Here is a 20,212-nt window from a genome sequence, read left to right on the forward strand (position 1 = left end):
CCGCTTTTCCTCCCAGAATTCGAGAACCTCTGCACCTTAAAACCACAGGCAGCTCTTAGCCCTAGCCGGCTAGGGAGGGACCGCATAACCACCGAACCCGCCCGCCGGAAGTCCCTGACGGGGCGGGGCCTCCGCGAGCATGCGCTTTTCCGACTTTGGGCCCTCCGCCCGCGGGTCCAGGGAGGTGCGTGCGTGCGTGCGTGCGTGCGTCAGGCGCAAGGGGCGGGCGTGCCCGGGGCGGCCGCCGCCCGCCATACCAGGCTGATCCTGCCCTGTAGCTGCGGATGTAGGGTGCGAGCTGCAGACTCCTGGTCGGTATCTTCGCGCCTTGCCTGGCCGCGCCGCCCAGCTGCTGTGTCTCCTCCCTCCGGCCGCGAGCCTGCGCTCTTTGGCCCCTGTCCGCCTCGCCGCTCATGCGGCTTTTACCGACAAGGCGGTTTTCCGGAGTCGCCCGGCTGGCCCTACTTGTACTAAGCCGCGGCCTGCGGCCCTGGAGACCTGGCATCGCCGTGTACCTGACGACACTTTGTTGACGCTATTGGAGGCCGAATTCAAAAAAGCGGAGGTCGATTTTGTTTTGCCAACAGAGAGCTTAAAACCCACAGCGCTTGGCGCCCTGCTACCTAGAAAGTTTATCAGCCCTGAGAAGGTTTTGAGAACAAGCCTGCGTTTTTTACTTTTTTCCCCCAACCATCTTTCCTTCCTTTTAAGTATTACTACTTTCTTGCAAAATACACACTCCAGAGATAGTCTGGAAGTGCTTTTGAATTACGTTATACCTGTGGATAGAGATTATTATGTTTGGACCATTTAAACCAAATGGGCTTCAATCCCGATAAGCTCTAAATAGGCTCATTTTAACGTAGGCTACAAAGAGTATCATGATCCTTTGAAGAAAACTCATACATGGAAGTTCCCAGATGTCAATTCTAAGAATGTAGATCACTTTTTAGATAATATAGTTTACCTGGTTTAGATCTAGACTTGGAATCTGTAGCTGGGAAGATACTGGAGGCTGATATTTTTCTCTTAATACAAACAAAAACTTTTGTTCCATGAAATTTAGGGGTTTTGTTGTTTTAAAAGCAATTCTGTTGTTTTAAAAGCAATTCTGATGCATTCAGGAAAATCTGGGAAATACAAATAGCAAAAGAAAACAAAACTGCCCGAGTTCTATTGCCCAAACTGAAGCAACATTAATGTATTGGCTTATTTTGACCTGTTTCCATATGAAATATTAAATTTTTTGTACTCGTGTAGAATGTGATGTCTTTTTCATGTAACATACCCATATATCCTACATAATTCTAGTGTCGGCAAATTTTTTTACGTGATGTTGTCTTTTTTTTTTTTTGTCACTTACTGGATGTCTATGTAATTTCAGTTTTGCACTATTGTATATACCTATGATGAAGCCGAATTTACAATAGTGTTTGGAACGTGACCATTTAAGGCAGGTATTCCTAGGCTTCACCACTCTGCCACTTCCGGCAACTTATTTAACCTTTCTGAGCCCCATTTTACACATCAGTAACATGAGGATAATAGTTCTCATGACAGAGGTTATTAGGAGAATTAATTGAAATCATGCATGAAAGTGCTTGGATCATCTATTGGTAAATGCTACTACTTCTACACGTAAAGTTTTTTTCGTTTTTTTATTTAAAAAATGTTCTAATTTTTTTGTGATGTGCATGGTGTATTTCCAGATTTTGTATATGGTTAAATACTATCACCACATTGGGTCTAAGAGGTTTTATACACAGCTCTTTATATATTTTACTACATAACATTCATAAAAACAAAAGTTAGAAATACTTTTTGCAATAAAAAACTATACTTGTCTATAATTCACCTATAGGTAATTATTATTCACATTTTTAGTAGGTCCTATTCTTTCTCACTTTTTATACATACACACATATGTTGTTATTTTTAAGAATTGCATTATAAACAAAGGATTCAGTGCAAAGAGAGTGCAGTGATTAAAGGAATAAGTAGGGGGAAAGCTGAAAAAAAAGGTGGTAGAATTTAGATTTCATTTCAGATTTACAGAGTGAGTTCAGGGCTGAGGAATGACCTAATTTAATTAATTTTAGAAGGTTCACTTGGCTGCTGTATGGAGATAGCAGGGCACCAGAGAATGAAAGATGGAATCCAGTTAGGGGGTGCTAATTCAGTAATCCTTCATGAGCGATGGTGGTGTTTCAACCAGGGTGGAAATGGAAAAAGTGACTGGATTTTGGATACAATTTGAAAGGACAAGCTATAGAATATATTGATTTTTTTGGAAGTGGTGTATGAGAAACAGCAACTTAAAGTTTTATGGCTTGAGCAGTTAGATGGATAAGGTTGCTGCTTACAGAGATAGACTGAATGAAGAGAAGATTTTAAGTGGAGGGAAATTAAGGGTTCTGATTTAGTCATATGCTTCAGACTCTGTTAGATGTTTAAATGAAAGTGGGGTCTTAATGACTTCAATTACTGTTGAGTTGTTTGTTTCTCCTTTCATTTCTGTCATTAGGTGCATTCGTGCTTGTAAATATTTTCTGTTTGGATTGACACTTAATGTCCCTTTAGTAACTTTTTAAAAATTTTAAAGTTTATTTTGTCTTATGTTAGTATAGCAATTTCAGCTTTTCACTGTTTGCTGCTTGCATGGTATACCATAGTTGTGTGTCTCCTATAAACAGCACATAGGTGGATCTTATTTCTTTAGTCTTGTCTAATGATCTCAGCCTTTTGATTACAATGCTTAATTTATTTGCATTCAATGTATTGGTACAGTTGAATTTATGTCTGCCATTTTACTTTGTTTCCTAATGTGTCTAATGTGGTTTTGTTCCTCTGTCCCTTTTTTACTACTTTATTTTGCATCAGGTGAATATCTCCTAATAGAGCAGTTTACTTTCTTTAGTGATTTTTCTCTCACTTTAATCCTCCTTATAAAAAAATTGACATATAACTAACATACAGTGTGATATTTGTTTCAAGTGTACAATATAATGATCTATCAATTTTATGCATTACTCCATGCTCATGATAGTCAGTATACTCTTAATCTCTTGATCTAGTTCATCCATCCACCCACCTTCCTTCTGGCAATCACCAATTTGTTCTTCTTGTTTAAGAGTCTGGTTTTTGTTGTTGTTTGTTTGTCTTCTTTTTTCTTTGTTTTGTTTCTTAAATTTTCATATGTGAATGAAATCATATGGTATTTGTGTTTGTCTGGCTTATTTCACTTAGCATTATACTCTTTAGGTCCATTCATGTTGTTGCAAATAACATCCTTTTATGTGACTGAATAATATTCCATTGTACATATGTATCACATTGTCTTTATCCATTCATCTATGGATGGGCACTTGGGTTGCTTCCATATCTTGGCTATTGTAATAATGGTGCAGTAAACATTGGGGTGCGTATATCTTTTTCAATTAGTATTTTAAGTTTCTTTGGGTAAACACTCAGTAGTGGAATTACTGGATCATTCTCTTTGTAATTTTTAATCTTTTGAAGAATCTCCGTAATGGTTTTTACAGTGACTGGACCAACTTATTCTTACCACCAGTGTACAAGGGTTTCTTTTTTTACACATCTTTGCCAACACTTGTTATTTTCTTTTCTTTTTAATTCTAGTCATTATAACAGATGTAAGATGATATTTCATGTGGTTCTGATGTGCATTTCACTGTTGATTACTGATCTTGAGTATCTTTTCATGTGTCTGTTGGTCATCTGTATGTCTTTTTTTGAAAAATGTGTATTCAGGTGCTTTAGGCCTATTTGAAATTAGGTTATACGTGGTTTTGATTTTGTTTTTTGGTGTTGAGTTGTATGGTTTCTTTATGTATTTTGGATATTAGCTCCTTATCAGATGTATCATTCACAATTATCTTCTCCCATTCATTAGGTTGCCTTGTCGTTTTGTTGATGGTTTCCTTTGCTGTGCAAAAGCTGTTTCTTTTTGTATAGTCTCAGTAGTCTAATTTTGCTTTATGTCCTGTTGCCTAAAGAGAGATACCTAGACAAATTGTGTGATGGCTAACGTCAAAGAAATTACTGTCTATGTTTTCTTCTAGGAGTTTTATGGGTTCATGTCTCACATTTAGGTCTTTAATCAATTTTGAGTTTATTTTTGTGTATCATATAATGTAGTGTTCCCATTTCATTCTTTTGCATGTAGCTTGACCAGTTTTCCCAATACCATTTGTTGAATAGAGTGTCTTTTCCCCACTGTATTTTCTTATCTCTTTTGTCATAGATTAACTTACCATATACGTGAGGTTTTTCCGAGGCTCTCTATTTTGTTCAATGGATCTGTGTGTCTACTTTTGATCACTACAGCTTTGCAGTATAACTTGACAACTGGAATTATCATGCCCCCAGCTTTGCTCTTTCTCAAGGCTGCTCTGGCTACTTGAGATTGTTTGTGTGTCCACATAAGTTTAGTATTATTTATTCCAGTTTGTTCTAGTTCCATGAAAAATGCTGTTGGTATTTTGACAGGAATTGCATTATATCTGTAGATTGCTTTGGGTATGGACATTTAAACAATATTTGTTCTTCCAATCCATGAGCATGGAATACCTTTATATTTGTGTCATCTTTAATTTCTTTAATCAATGTTTTATAGTTTTCAGAGTACAATCTTTCACTTCCTTGGTTAAATTTATTCCTATGTATTTTTTTCCACCAATTTTTAAAAGGTTTTTGTTGTTGTTGTTGTTGTTTTTAGTGGGCTTACCATATATATCTTAATTTAGTAAACTCAACTTCAGATAATTTTTTGCCTTTTGGATTTATTTTTTAATTTATTTTTTAAATTTACATCCAAGTTAGTTAGCATATAGTGCAACAATAATTTCAGGAGAGATTCCTTAATGCCCCTTACTCATTTAGCCCACCCTCCTCCTGCAACCCCTCCAGTAACCCTGTCTGTTCTCCATATTTAAGAGTCTCCTATGTTTTTGTTCCCCTCCCTGTTTTTATATTATTTTTGCTTCCCTTCCCTTATGTTCATCTGTTCTGTGTCTTAAAGTCCTCATTTGAGTGAAGTCATAGGATATTTGTCTTTCTCTGACTAATTTCGCTTAGCACAATACCCTCTAGTTCCATCCACACAGTTGCAAATGGCAAGATTTCATTCTTTTTGATTGCCGAGTAACACTCTATTGTTTATATACACCATATCTTCTTTATCCATTCATCCTTCGATGGACATTTGGGCTCTTTCCATACTTTGGCTCTGTTGATAGTGCTGATATAAACATTGGGATGCATGTGCCCCTTTGAAACAGCATACGTGTATCCCTCAGATAAATACCTAGTAGTGCAATTGCTGGGTTACTGGCTTTAGATTTATGCTAACTTAATTCTAATGAGATTAAAAACCTTATTCCAGTATAATTTTATTCCATGTCTCTGATTTTTGTGGTGTAATTACTATACATATATATAAATGCTACAAACTCAATTAAGACATTGTTTTTATGATTACGTTATATCTTTTAAAGAAGCTGAAAGAACAACATATTTATACATATACATATTTGTAGCTTTTGTTATATTGACTTTGACCTTTTTAAAAAAGATTTTATTTTATTAACTTTTTTTATTTCAGGCATAGAATTTAGTGATTCATCACTTACGTATAACACCCAGTGCTCATCCCAACAAGTGCCCTCCTTAATGCCCATCACCCATTTAGCCCATCCCCCCACCCAACACCCCACCAGCAACCTTCAGTTTGTTCTTTGTGTTTAAGAGTCTCCTATGGTTTGTATCCCTCTCTGGTTTTATCTTATTTTTGCTTCATTAGGTTATGTTCTTAAGTAGGTAAATGGATAAGCATACTGTGGTACATCCATACAATGTAATACTTATTCAGTGATAGAAAGAAATGAGCTATCAAGCCATGAAAAGACATGGGAAAATATTAAGTGCACATTGCTAAGTGAAAGAAATCTTAGTATATGAAAGAAATCATAGCGTAGTATGATACTGTAATGATGGATACACATCATTATACATTTGTTCATGCCTATAGAATGTACAATACTAAGAGTGAAGCCTACTGTAAATTAGACTTTAGTTAACAATAATTCATCACATTGGTTCCTTTTTTTTTTTTTAAATGTTTTATTTATTTCTAGGAGAGAGAGAGACAGCGCGAGCAGGGGAGGGTCAGAGAGAGAGGGAGTCAAAGACTGAAACAGGCTCCAGGCTCTGAGCTGGCAGTCAGCACAGAGCCCGACGCGGGGCTCGAACCCACGAACCACGAGATCATGACCTAAGCGAAAGTCGGACGCTTAACCGACTAAGCCACCCAGGCGCCCCATCATCACATTGGTTCCTTAATCTTAACAACAATACCACCCCAATGCAAGATGTTAATAATAGGGGAAATAGAGGGTGGGGGAGAGGAAATACAGTAGTCCCTTGCCCCTTTATCCCTGGTTTCACTTTCTACAGGTTTCAGTTTCCTAGGGTCAACCATGCTTCAGAAACAGATGATCCTCCTTCTGATGTATTATCAGATAGTCAATAGTAGCCTAACACTACATTACAATGCCTATGCCATCTCCACACTTCATCTCATCCCATAATTATTTTATCATCAAACATCACCACAAGAAGGGTGGTGTATAATAAGATATTTTGACAGAGACCGCCTTCCCATAACTTTATTACAGTATATTGTCATACTTGTTCTATTTTATTATTGTTCATCCCTTGCTGTGTCTAATTTATGAATTAAATTTTATAGATATGGATGTGTAGGAAAAATATATATATATACACGTATATACACACAAACATATATATATAGTGTTCAGTACTATCTGAGGTTACAGGCATCCACTGTTGGCCTTGGAACATATTCTCTGCAGGTAAGGAGGGACTACTGTATATGGTGACACTCTGCTCAGTTTTTCTGTAACTCTAAAATGCTCTAAAAAATAAATCTAGGGGTGCCTGGTTAGCTTAGTTGGTTGAGTGTCTGATTCTTGATCTTGGCTCAGGTCATGATCTCAAGGTTCATGAGTCCGAAATCTATATCTGGCTCACTGCTGTCAGTGCAGAGCTCACCTCAGATTCTCTGCCCAACCCCCCCCCCCCCACCTCGCCTCTCCCCTGCTCATGCACTCTTTCTCTCAAAAATCAACTTTTGGGATGCCTGGGTGGCTCAGTCGGTTAAGCATCCAACTTCAGCTCAGGTCATGATGTCACAGTTCACGAGTTTGAGCTCTGCATCTGTCTTTGTGCTGACAGCTCAGAGTCTGGAGCCTGATTCAGATTTTGTGTCTCCCTCTCTCTGCCCCTCCTCTGCTTGTGCTTTCTCTCTCAAGAAGAAATAAATATATTTAAAAATAAATATATAAAATTTTAAAATAAATAATAAATAAATCTATTTAAAAAACCACTAGCAAATTTGTGAGGTAGACCTCAGTATGTTATAAGTGCATGGGTAGAGTGTGGTGTTTGTGGGTGGAGTCACAGATAACTAGATGTCATTCATTTCTGCAACATTATTCCCTCCACATTCACAATAGATTGTTTTAAAATTTTTATGCCTTGTAGTAAAGATTGAACTTTAGTCCTTTTGTATGTCAATTATATCTCAATAAAACTGGGAGAACAAAAAGGATTTAACACCAGTCTTCTAAAATGCCTTTTCATACATTCTTTTCTGTTTTTTTCTCCTATTTGTAGGTCTGCATTGTTAAATTAATGAATTCAAATTTAAATTCTAGTACATTTCATGTAATCCTGACATTTATCAGAGGAAAGAGTAATGCCCAACCCTTTTTTTTTTTTCCCTAGAAGAAGACTTGGAAACTCAAATTGCAGCTGGTAGAAATACTTTTAGACCTATAGGTGCCTTGAAGTTTTTGTTGAAAGTCATATGTGCTGAAATGAGATCGATTGGCCTTTATTATGAGGTTTTATGTTTATCTGGCTAAGAGTTAGGTTTTGTTTACTGTTTGCTGTAGTGGTGGTGTCAGAGGTTAAAATCTCCTTTAGTGTTTTTGTTTCTGTGTTCCCTGTTGTTTTTGGGTGTCCTTAAAGATTCCTTAAATAAGTCCTGAGACTTGCAGTTATTTTGGCTGTAATTTCCTGTGATTATGCAGGAGCTCTATTGATCTGTGGTAAGGTATGCGGGAAGGCATTCTATAGTCTTATGATTAGGTCTCAGTCTTTTAGTAATCCTGATTTGGGTATTTCCCTTCTCCCACATCAAAAGCTTCAGGAGAATGGAATTATTTTCTTTCCCTTAGGCCATTTAAGCTAAGGTCCCCCACGCCTCCTTTCCCAGTCCTAGGCTCTGATAAAATGGTTTCCCTTGAGGGCAGAACTTATTAATAAGAACAAAGTACATTGGGCTGTTTTTATATGGTTCCTATTTCAGGACCACTGCTGTAAACATGAGGGAATCTTTCCCTGACCTTCATATTGATAGGACTCCTATAGGTAAAACTCATGTAAATGTGGAATTCTCCGCCAAAGAATAGGCCCTTTTTGGTATTTTAACCTTCAAATTTCTCCACACTAAGCCTCCAGCAATTCATCAGTTAGAGTTTAAAGTGAATCTTCTAATGTTGGCTCCAGCTGCCAGCTTCTCCTCCTCCTCGTCTAGTAAGCTGTTGAGTCTTTTTTTTTTTTTTTACAAATAGTTTATTGTCAAGTTGGTTTCCATATAACACCCAGTGCTCATCCCCACAAGTGCCCTCCTCCATGCCCATCTCCCCCCTCCTCCCTCCCCACCCATGAGTCCTCAATTTGTTCTCAGCATTAAAGAGTCTCTCATGGTTTGCCTGTCTCCCTTTCCCCCACCGTTTCTCCCCTTCTCCCCTGCGGTCCTCGGTTAAGTTCCTCCTAATCCTCCTATACGTGCAAACATATGATATTTGTCCTTTTCTACCTGACTTATTTCGCTCAAGCTGTGAGTCTTTTTATCTGTCTGGTTCTCCAGTTGTGGGGGCAGCAGTTTACCCTGTGATCTCAATTTTCTGATGTATCAAAGAAGAGTTATTGATTTTTAGTTTAGCTTTTCTCTTACGAGGATGGGAGTGACTACTTCAAAGCACTTTATATGTCTGACCAGACTCCAGAAGTGCACCTGTTGATTTTTCAAAAGATCTTGCTGTGATTTATATTGGAACTGTGGTGAATATATAGTTCAGTTTGGAAAGAATTGACATGCTAATAATACTGAGTCTTTTAATCTGTGAACATTATATAGGTTTCTATTTTCTTAGGTCTTTTAAAATTTCTCTGACCAATATTTTCTAGTTTCCAGTATACAAGTCTTATACACACTTTGTTAAGTTTATTCTCATATGTTTCACATTTACTAGTGCCGTGGTATTTGTTAAATATTATTTTTAATTGTTTACTGCTCTACATAGAATATAAATGATATTCGTATGTTGACTATATTTTGCAACTTTATTAAACTCATTATTTCTAGTAGTTTTACTTTAGACTTCTTGGATTTTCTATATATAATCATCTTGTTTTCCAAATAAAAACTTTTATTTTTTCCTTTTCAAGTCATATGATTTTTTAAATATAATTTATTGTCAAATTGGCTTACGTACAACACCCAGTGCTCATCATAAGTGCCCTCCTCAATGCCCATGACCCATCTTCCCCTCTCTCCCAAACCCCCATTCCACTCTCAGTTTGTTCTCTGTATTTAAGAGTCTCTTGTGGTTTGCCTCCCTCCCTCTCTGTAATTATTTTTTCCCTTTCCCTTCCCCCAGAGTCTTCTGTTAAGTTTCTCAAGATCCATATATGAGTGAAACATATGATACCTGTCCATCTCTGACTGAATTATTTGAATCAGCATAATACCTTCCAGTTCTATCCACATTGTTGCAAATGGCATAATTTCATTCTTTCTCATTGCCAAGTAGTATTCCACTGTATATATGAACCACACCTTCTTTATCCATTCATCAGTTGATAGACATTTAGGCTCTTTCCATAATTTGACTATTATTGAAAACGCTGCTACAAACACTGGGGTACATGTGCCCCTATGCATCAGCACTCCTGTATCCCTTGGGTAAATTCCTAGTAGTGCTATTGCTGGGTCATAGTGTAATTCTATTTTTAATTTTTTGAGGAACCTCCACGCTGTTTTCCAGAGCAGCTGCACCAGTTTGCTTTCCCACCAACAGTGCAAGAGTTCTGATTTCTCCAGATCCTCACCAGCATCTGTAGTTTCCTGATGTGTTCATTTCAGCCACTCTGACTGGTGTGAGGCGGTATCTCAGCGTGGCTTTGATTTGTATTTCCCTGATGAGTGACATTGAGCATCTTTTCATGTGTCTGTTGGCCATCTGGATGTCTTCTTTGGAAAGGTGTCTATTCATGTCTTCTGGCCATTTTTTCACTGGATTATTTGTTTTCCAGGTGTGGAGTTCGGTGAGTTCCTTATAGATTTTGGATACTAGCCCTTTATCTGATAGGCCATTTACAACTATCTTTTCTCATTCCATCAGTTGTCTATTAGTTTTGTTGATTGTTTCCTCTGCCATGCAGAAGCTTCTTATCTTGATGAGGTCCCAATAGTTCATTTTTGCTTTTAATTTCCTTGCCTTTGGAGATGTTTCAAGTAAGAAATTGCTGCCACTAAGGTAAAAGAGGTTTGTGCCTGCTTTCTTCTCTAGGATTTTGATGGTTTCCTGACTCACATTTAGGACTTTCATCCATTTTGAGTTTATTTTTATGTATAGTGTAAGAAAGTGATCTAGTTTCATTCTTCTGCATGTTGCTGTCCAGTTCTTCCAGCACCATTTGCTAAAGAGACTGTCTTTTATCCATTGGAAGCTCTTTCCTGCTTTGTCAAAGATTAGTCGGACATTTGTGGGTCCAATTCTGGGTTCTCTATTCTATTCCATTGGTCTTTGTGTCTGTTTTTGTGCCAATACCATACCGTCTTGATGATTACAGCTTTGTAGTAGACGCTAAGGTCTGGGATTGTGATGCCTCCCATTTTGTTTTTTTTCTTCAATATTACTTCGGCTATTCGGGGTCTTTTGTGGTTCCATACAAATTTTAGGATTGTTTGTTCTAGTTTTGAGAAGAATACTGGTGTAATTTTGATTGGGATTGTATTGAATGTGTAGATTGCTTTGGGTAGTATTGACATTGTAACAATATTTTTTCTTCTAATCCATGAGCATGGAATGTTTTTTCCACTTCTTTGTGTCTTCAATTTCCTTCATAAGCTTTCTACAGTTTTAAGCATACAGATCTTTTACATCTTTGATTAGGTTTATTCCTAGGTATTTCATGGTGGTTGGTGCATTTGTAAGTGGAATCAGTTCCTTTATTTCTCTTGCTTCATTATTGGTGTATAAAAATGCAACTGATTTCTGTACATTTATTTTGTATCCTGTGACTTTGCTGAATTCATATATTAGTTCTAGGAGTCTTTTGGTGGAGTCTTTCAAGGTTTCCATGTAGAGAATCACGTTGACTGTGCAAAGTGAAAGTTTGACTTCTTCTTTGCCAATTCAGTTGCCTTTTATTTCCTTTTGTTGTCTGACTGCTGATGCTAGAACTTCCAACACCATGTTAAACAACAGTGGTGAGAGTATTCCTGATCTCAGGGAGAAAGACCTTTTTTATCCCCATTGAGGATGATATTAGCTGTGGGCTTTTCATATATGGCTTTTATGATGTTTAAGTATGTTCCTTCTATCTCAGCTTTCTTGAGGGTTTTTACTAAGAAAGGATGTTGTATTTTGTCAAATGCTTTTTCTGCATCTATTGACAGGATCATATGGTTCTTATCCTTTCTTTAATTGTGATGTACCACATTGATTGATTTGTGAATATTGAACCAGCCCTGCAGCCCAGGAATAATTCCCACTTGATCATGGTGAATAATTCTTTTTATATGCTGTTGAATTCGATTTGCTAGTATCTTGTTGAGAATTTTTGCATCCATGTTAATCAGTGATATTGGCCAGCAGTTTGGGAATCAAGGTAATGCTGGATTCATAGAATAAGTCTGGAAGTTTTCCTTCCATTTCTATATTTTGGAACAGCTTGAGAAGAATAGGTATCAATTCTGCTTTAAAAGTCTGGTAGAATTCCCCAGGGTAGCCATCTGATCCAGGACTCTTATTTGTTGGGAGATTTTTGATAATTAATTCAATTTCTTCACTGGTTATGGGTCTGTTCAAATTTTCTATTTCTTCCCATTTGAGTTTTAGTTGTGTGTGGGTGTCTAGGAATTTTTCCATTTCTTCCAGATTGTGCAGTTTGTTGGCATATAATTTTTCATAGTATTCTCAGATAATTGTTCTATTTCTGAAGGATTGGTTGTGATAAATCCATTTTTATTCATGATTTTTTCTATTTGGGTCCTCTCTCTTTTCTTTTTGAAAAGTCTGGCTAGGGATTTATCAATTTTGTCTATTTTTTCAAAAAACCAAATCTTAGTTTCACTGATTTGTTCTACTTTTTAAAAATTCTATATTATTTATTTCTGCTCTGATCTTTATTGTTTCTCTTCTTCTGCTGGGTTTGGAGTTTCTTTGTTTTTCTGCTTCTAATTCCTCTAGGTGTACTATTAGATTTTGTATTTTGGGATTTTTCTTGTTTCTTGAGATAGGCGTGGATTGCAATGTATTTTCCTCATAGGACTGCCTTTGCTTCATCCTAAAGGGTTTAAATTGTTGTTTTCATTTTCATTTGTTTCCATATATTTTTTTAATTTCTTCGTTAATCACCTGGTTGACCCATTCATTCTTTAGTAGGATACTCTTTAGCCTTCATTCATTTGGAGGTTTTCCAAATTTTTTCATGTGGTTGATATCATGTTTCATAGCACTGTGATCTGAAAGTGTGCATGGTATGATCTCAATTCTTTTATATTTATTGAGGGCTGTTTTGTAACCCAGAATGTGATCTATCTTGGAGAATGTTCCATGTACAGTTGAGAAAAATGTGTATTCTGCTGCCTTAGGATGAAAAGTTCTAAATATATCTGTCAAGTCTATATGGTCCAGTGTAACATTCAGCGTCATTGTTTCCTTATTGATTTTCTGTCTAGATAATCGGTCCATTGCTAAGTGGAATATTAATGTCCCCTGCAATTACCACATTCTTACCAGTAAGATTGCTTATGTTTGTGATTAAATGTTTTATATATTTGAGTGCTTTCAAATTTGGTGCATAGACATTTATAATTTTTAGCTCTTCTTGATGGATAGACCCCATAATTATTATATATTGTCCTTTTTCATCTCTTGTTACATCTTTTAGTTTAAAATCTAGTTTGTCTGATGTAAGTATGACTACTTCAGATTTCTTTTGACTTCCAGTAGCATGATAGATGGTTCTCCATCCCCTCACTCTCAATCTGAAGGTGTCTTCGGGTCTAAAATGGGTCTCTAGTAGATAGCAAGTAGATAGGTCTTGTTTTTATATCCATTCTGAAACCCTATGTCTTTTCTTTGGAGCATTTAGTCCATTTACATTCAATGTTATTATTGAAAGAAATGGGTTTAGGTCATTGTGCTATCTGTAGGTTTCATGCTTGTAGTGATGGATCCAGTCCTTTGTGGTCTTTGCAACATTCCACTCACAGAATCCCCCTTAGGATCTCTTGTAGGGCTGGTTTAGTGGTGATGAATTTCTTCAGTTTTTGTTTGTTTGGGAAAACCTTTATGTCTCCTTCTACTCTGAATGACAAGCTTGCTAGATAAAGGATTCTTGGCTGCATATTTTTCCTATTCATCACATTGAAAATTTCCTACCACTCCTTTCTGGCCTGCCAGGTTTCAATAGATAAGTATGCTACTACTTTTATATGTCTACCCTTGTAGGTTAAGGCCTGTTTATACCCCGCTGCTTTCAGAAATCTCTCTTTATCTTTGTATTTTGCCAGTTTCACTATGATATGTTGTGCAGAGGATTGATTCAAATTATATCTAAAGGAAGTTCTCTGTGCCTTCTGGATTTCAATGTCTGCTTCCTTCCCCAGATTAGGGAAGTTCTCAGCTATGATTTGTTCAAGTACACCTTTGGCCTCTTTCTCTCTCTTCTTCTTCTAGAACTCCTATGATATGGATATTGCTCTGTTTCACTGATTCATTTAGTTCTCTAATTCTCCCCTCATGATCCAGAATTTTTTAATCTTTTTCTAAGTTTCATCTTCTTCCATAATTTTATCTTCTACTTCACCTATTCTCCCCTCTGCCTCTTCAATTCTCCCTGTCACTGCCTCTATTTTAATTTGCACTTCATTTACAGCATTTTAAAATTCATCATGACTATTTTTTAGTTCCTTGATCTCTGCAGCAATAGATTCTCTGCTATCTTCTCTGCTTTTTTTCAAGCCCAGCGATTGTTATAACTAATATCCTAAATTCTTGTTCAGTTATATTGTTTATATCAGTTTTGATCAATTCTTTAGCTGTCATTTCTTCCTGGAAATTCTTTTGACGTGATTTCTTCTGTTTCATTATTTTGGCTAGTTTTATTCCCTTATGTGTTTTAAATGCTTAGTATGTGCCCTGCACCTGCAAGCACTACTATATTAAAGAGGGTCATACACTGTGCGGGACCTAGCCCTTCAGGAGGAGATTGTTACTTGTTCTCTGTCGTTGTGACTTTGGTTACTTTATCTTTGCTTTGATTTGTTCATTGAAGTAGCCCTGTAGAGGAAAACAAACACACAGAAAACAAAAACATGCAAACACACAAACAAAAAACAAAAACTAAAACCCAGAAACACCAGCTACAAGTTAACAACAGGCTGGAGGCGATGCTGATGGAATAGGCCTTATCCCATACAAAGGGAGAAATGACAGGAGTGGGAAAAAAGAAAAGAAAAATGACTAGACAGAGAAACTATACAACTTAATCCAGAGATAAGAAAGGAAAATAAAGAAGGAGGTGGGAAAAAAGGAAAGAAAATAAAGTTGTCCCAACAGAGAAACTATACGGCTTAATCCAGAGAGAGAGAAAGGAAAATAAAGAAGGAGGTGTAGAACATATATCAAGAAAATGGATTAAATATGTCTGCTTAAACAAACCAACAACCAGAGTAACCCAACGGAGGAGAAAAGAGATAATAAGGAGAAAAGGAAGGAAGAATATATCTATATAATAAGAATTGCGTGAGAATTAAACCAGACAATGCAACAGTGCTGATCTGGAGGAGGGGCTGTCTGGTTTGTTAGTGTCTACCCTGTTCCAGTAGATATGCAGTTACCCGGCGTGGAGAGGTGTAGGTGGGTCCCGCCTCCACTGTGGGTGCCACTGTCGGTTCCCTGAAGCCCCACCTTGGTGGTGATGGGGAGAAAAATGGCAACACTTTCTTCAAGCCAGGTTTCCTAAACCACTCTGTTCAAGCCGTCCTCACTGTGTTGTGGGCACATATGAGGCGATTTGTCCTGCTTTGCCAAATCCTGTGCCCTGGCGCTTGGCTGGGATTCAAACTCCTGCTCTGTGCACCCCAGTACTGAAGGAGCACAGCTCCATACCACCTGATAGATGGTCTCTGGCTGGCAGGCGCAGGCGGTATTGGTCTTTTGAGTGGATATAACCCTTTTTCTCACAGCACTCCAGGAAGGGACTGCTTTCTCCTACTGCACCCCTGATCTAGCCACCGAGCCCAGGGCTGGCTCCCCTCCTTCCCAGGTGCCCGATCAGGGCAGCCAGCCCCAGTGAGAGAATGCCCCTCAGTTAGAGATTGGGTCTTTCTCTGTCCTGGTCCGAGGTTTTTCTCTTGTCCAGATATAGTCCTATGCTTCCTCAGCCTCTCTTTCTCTTTGCAGAAGGGGATCCTTCCCTTCCCTTCATTTCATCTCTCCCAGTTCACAGTCACACACCTATGGCCCGTCATGTTGTTCTGGTGGTTCCCTGGAATTGACTCTGTCTCTTTGCCTCCCAGACTCTTGGAGTTCAAAGTCCTTTGGCTTCAACAATGCTTTGCTTGAGAGATGAGGAAACTTCGAATCCTCCTACTCCCTGCCATGTTGGCCCCTCCCTCCAAATCACATGATTTTTCAAAATAATAAATGCTATTGCTTATGACAGTTTTAAATTTACAGAAAAATTGAGCAGACAGTACAAAGAGTTCCCATATTCTTTCCCTATCTGCACAATTTCTGCTATTAACATCTTGTATCAATGTGGTACACCTGATACACCTATATCAATCAATATTGATACATTATTATTAACTGAAGTACATAGTTTACATTAAGGTTCAGTCTTTGCAGCTACAGTTCTATGGATTTTGACAAATGTTTAATGTCATGTACCCATTATTACAGTATCATTCACAGTAGTTTACTTGCTCTAAAAATTTCCTGTACTCCTTCTATTTATCCCTTCTTTCCTTCCACTGAACCCTTGGCAACCATTGATCTTTTTACTATCTCCGTAGTTTTCTGCTTTCTAGAATATCATACACTTAGAATCATACAGTATATAGTCTTTGCACATTTGCTGCTTTTATTGAGCAAAAACAGTTTTAAGTGTTTTACACATCTTTTTGTATGTGTGTGAGAGTCTTGATAGGTCATTCTTAATTTTGTTAAATAATATTTCCTTGGGTGTGCCACAATTTAACCATTCATCTCTTGAGTTTTCCATTTCTGTCAGTTCTGAATAAAGGTGCGATAAAATATCTATGTGCAGGTTTTTGTATGGTCACAATTTTTCAACTCAATTGGGTAAACATGGAGGAAAACAATTCCTGGATCTTAATGTACTCTGCTGCCACAGCAAGATATTACAGACTAAGTGACTTAAACAGCGGAAATTTTGTCTTCTCAGATTTGGGGGAGGCCAGAAGTCCAAGATCAAGGTGTGGGAAAATTTAGTTTTTGGTGAGGCCTCTCCTTCGGGTTTGGCTTGTTTTCCTGATGTGTCCTTGCTTTTTCCAGAGAGGAGAGATTTCTGGTGTCTCTTCCTCTTCTTATAAAGACAATCCTATCAGACTGGGGCCCTACCCTTCTGACCTCAATTAAACTTATTTACCCCTTAAGGACTTCTTTCCAAATACTGTCTTCTTGGGGGATAAGACTTCAACATAAGAATTTTGGGGGGGACACATTTCAGTCTATAACATACCATAAGATTTTGTTGGGATGAGGGGTAGGAGGTGGGGAAAATGGGCAAAGGTGGTCAATGAGTACAAACTTACAGTCACAAGAGGAATAAGTTTGGGAGACATAATGTACAGCGTGGTGACTATAGTTAGCAGTACTGTATTGTACATTTGAAGTTCCTCATAGAGTAGATTTTAAAACTTCTCACTACACGTAAAACATTTGTAACTATGTGAGGTAATAGCTGCATGAACTAACCTTATTGTGGAAATCATTTTGCAATATATATCAAATCATTATATTGTACACCTTTAACTTACACATTAATGCTATATGTCACTCATATCTCTATAAAGCTGAAAATAAAAAAACAACAACTATGTTTGGCTTTGTAAGAAACTACCAAACTGCCTTTCAAAGTGGCTGTTCCATTTTGCATTTCTACCAGCAATGCATGAAAGTGCCTGTTGCTCCATATCAACAGGTTTAGGTATTGTTAGTTTTTGGATTTTGGCCATTTTAATAGATGTGTAGTGATATTTCATTGTTGTTTCAATAGGCAATTATCTAATGACATATGATAGTAAGCATCTTTTTGTGTGATTATTTGCCGCCTATATCTTATGTGTCTCCCTATTCAGATCTTTTGATAAGTTTTTGATATGATTTTTTCTTTAGCTTGTTGATGTGATGGATTACATTAACTGATTTTTAAATGTTGAACCAGCTTTGCTGTACTGGTATAAATTCTACATGGTCATGGTTTGTAATTCTTTCTATACATTGGGTTAGATTTTCTAATATTTTATTTTGGAACTTTACATCTATATTCATAAGTAATATTGGTCTACAATTTTACCTTTGTAATGTGTATAACCACTGTTGGTATAAGAGTAATGCATAACTCAATGAGTTAGGAACTGCTCCCTCTGACACTGTTTTCTAGAAGAGATGATAAAAAATTAATGTCATTTCTTCCTTAAATATCTGGTAGAATTCAACGGTGAACCCCTCTGGACCTGGAGCTTTTCTTTTTAGAAGGTTATTAATTATTGATTCAATTTCTTTTTTTTAATGTTTATTTTTGAGACAGAAAGAGAGAGAGCGAGAGAGCGAGCAAGTGGGGGAGGGGCAGCGAGAGAGGGAGACACAGAATCTGAAGCCTGCTCTAGGGTCTGAGCTGTCAGCACAGAGCCCAACACCGGGCTCAAACTCATGAACCGTGAGATCATGACCTGAGACAAAGTCAGGCACTTAACCAACTGAGCCATCCAGGTGAACCTGATTCAATTTCTTTATTAGTTATAGGCATATTCATATATTCATCCTTGTGTGAAATAGGGTAGTTTATGTCTTTTAAGAAATTGGTCCATTTCATCTAAGTTACCATATTTGTGGGCATGGATATTTACAATATCCATGAATATTTACAGTATTCCTTTATTCTTTGTTTAATGTCCATAAATGATATTATGGACATTTATGTCCAAATGAAATACCTTCATTTATGATATTGGTATTTATGGCTTCTCTCTTGTTTTCTTAGCCTTGCTAGAGGTTGGATTGATATCAACGTTTTTAGCTATATTCTATTTATTATACTTTCTTTCTGTTCTTGTTTCCCCACTTTCCTGCTTTGTCTGCTTTTAGTTGAGTAATTTACGATTCTGTTTTCTATTCAAAATCATCAATTATACTTACATTTTTTTGAATGGCTTCTTTAGATTTGTAATATACATTTACAACTAATCTACATCTACTTTTAAGTAACACAATAGGATACACCTTAAAATGAAGTCTTCCAAATTTCTTGCTCTTATCCCTATTGCTGTCATTCATTTCACTTATTTTTCATATCCTGCAATCACCCAACACATTATTGCCATTGTTACTTTGAACAAACATTTATTATATCAGTTAAGAAGAAGAAAAGTAAAAGGTTTTGTATTACTTTCATTTATTCTTCCTCTTCAGGACTCTGCCCTGCAACTTCCAGCTGCTTCAGACTCTCAGAACATCAACCTCTGATAACTCAACTTAGCAGGACCACTACAATGTATGTGAGAGCCCCTTCTTTTCTGCAGTCTACAGGCCAAAAGCTGTGGCAGTTTTAGGGCTTTCTTCATTTGATTTTCTTCTCTCACGGCCCATAGTTCTGTGCTACCTCTTGTCCAATATCTGAAAATAGCTGGTTTTTTATTTTGTCTAGTTTTTGGTTAAGGCAGGAGAATAAACCTAGTTCTCATTCAATTAGAAGGAACTAAAAGTCTCTAATAAATTTTCAACATAGTTAATAACATAACCTTGAATTCTAAAAATATATTGCATAGATCCTGAAATGTATTCATTCTGTTGTATGAATTCTGTGTAATTGCAAAATATATCTTTGTTTTACTTATGTATATCACAAGTAAATTATCAAATTCATATGCCAGATAGTTGAATGCAATATTAAATATCATTTCTTAACTTTAACATCATTGTCCTTCTAGGAACCTAACATTTATTAATCACTGACTCCTTAGCATCTATGTTAGTCAAGTGCTTCTTAAAGTTTACTGTATGTAAAAATAATCTGGAAAATCTTATTAAAATATAAATTCTGTTTAGTAAGTATGGGCTGAGGCTTGACTTTCTACAATTCTTAAAAGCATCCATGGGATCCATAGACCCCGCTTAGAGAAGCAAGGAGTTCATTTTCCCAGTATTATAGAGGAAGCACATGTTTAGAGTATGTTAAAACAAGGGTATCAATTTATAGGATGAACAGAAGATTTTGTTATTTGATACTTTAAAAGATCATTGTAATAATGGGTGAGACTATTTTTTCAACATTCTTTATTCATGGAGCCCTTCTCAAAGATTAGTTGATTGTTATGCATGTTTTATTTATGGGCTATGGATGTCTTTCTGAATGGTTTTTATTTATTTTTCTTGCCTAAATGCTTTGGCTAAGACTTCCAGTACTAAGTGGAATACAGTACTATGTGATAAGAGTGGGCACCCTGTTTTGTTCCTTATCTTAAAGAAAAAGCTTTCAGCTTTCACCATCAATAGATAGATGGATAAAGAAAACCTGGTGTGTGTGTGTGTGTGTGTGTGTGTGTGTGTGTGTGTAGTGG

This window comes from Hyaena hyaena, unplaced genomic scaffold (genome assembly GCF_003009895.1).
Source record: "Hyaena hyaena isolate Hyena2069 unplaced genomic scaffold, ASM300989v1 scaffold_1187, whole genome shotgun sequence".
Taxonomy (NCBI): Eukaryota; Metazoa; Chordata; class Mammalia; order Carnivora; family Hyaenidae; genus Hyaena; species Hyaena hyaena.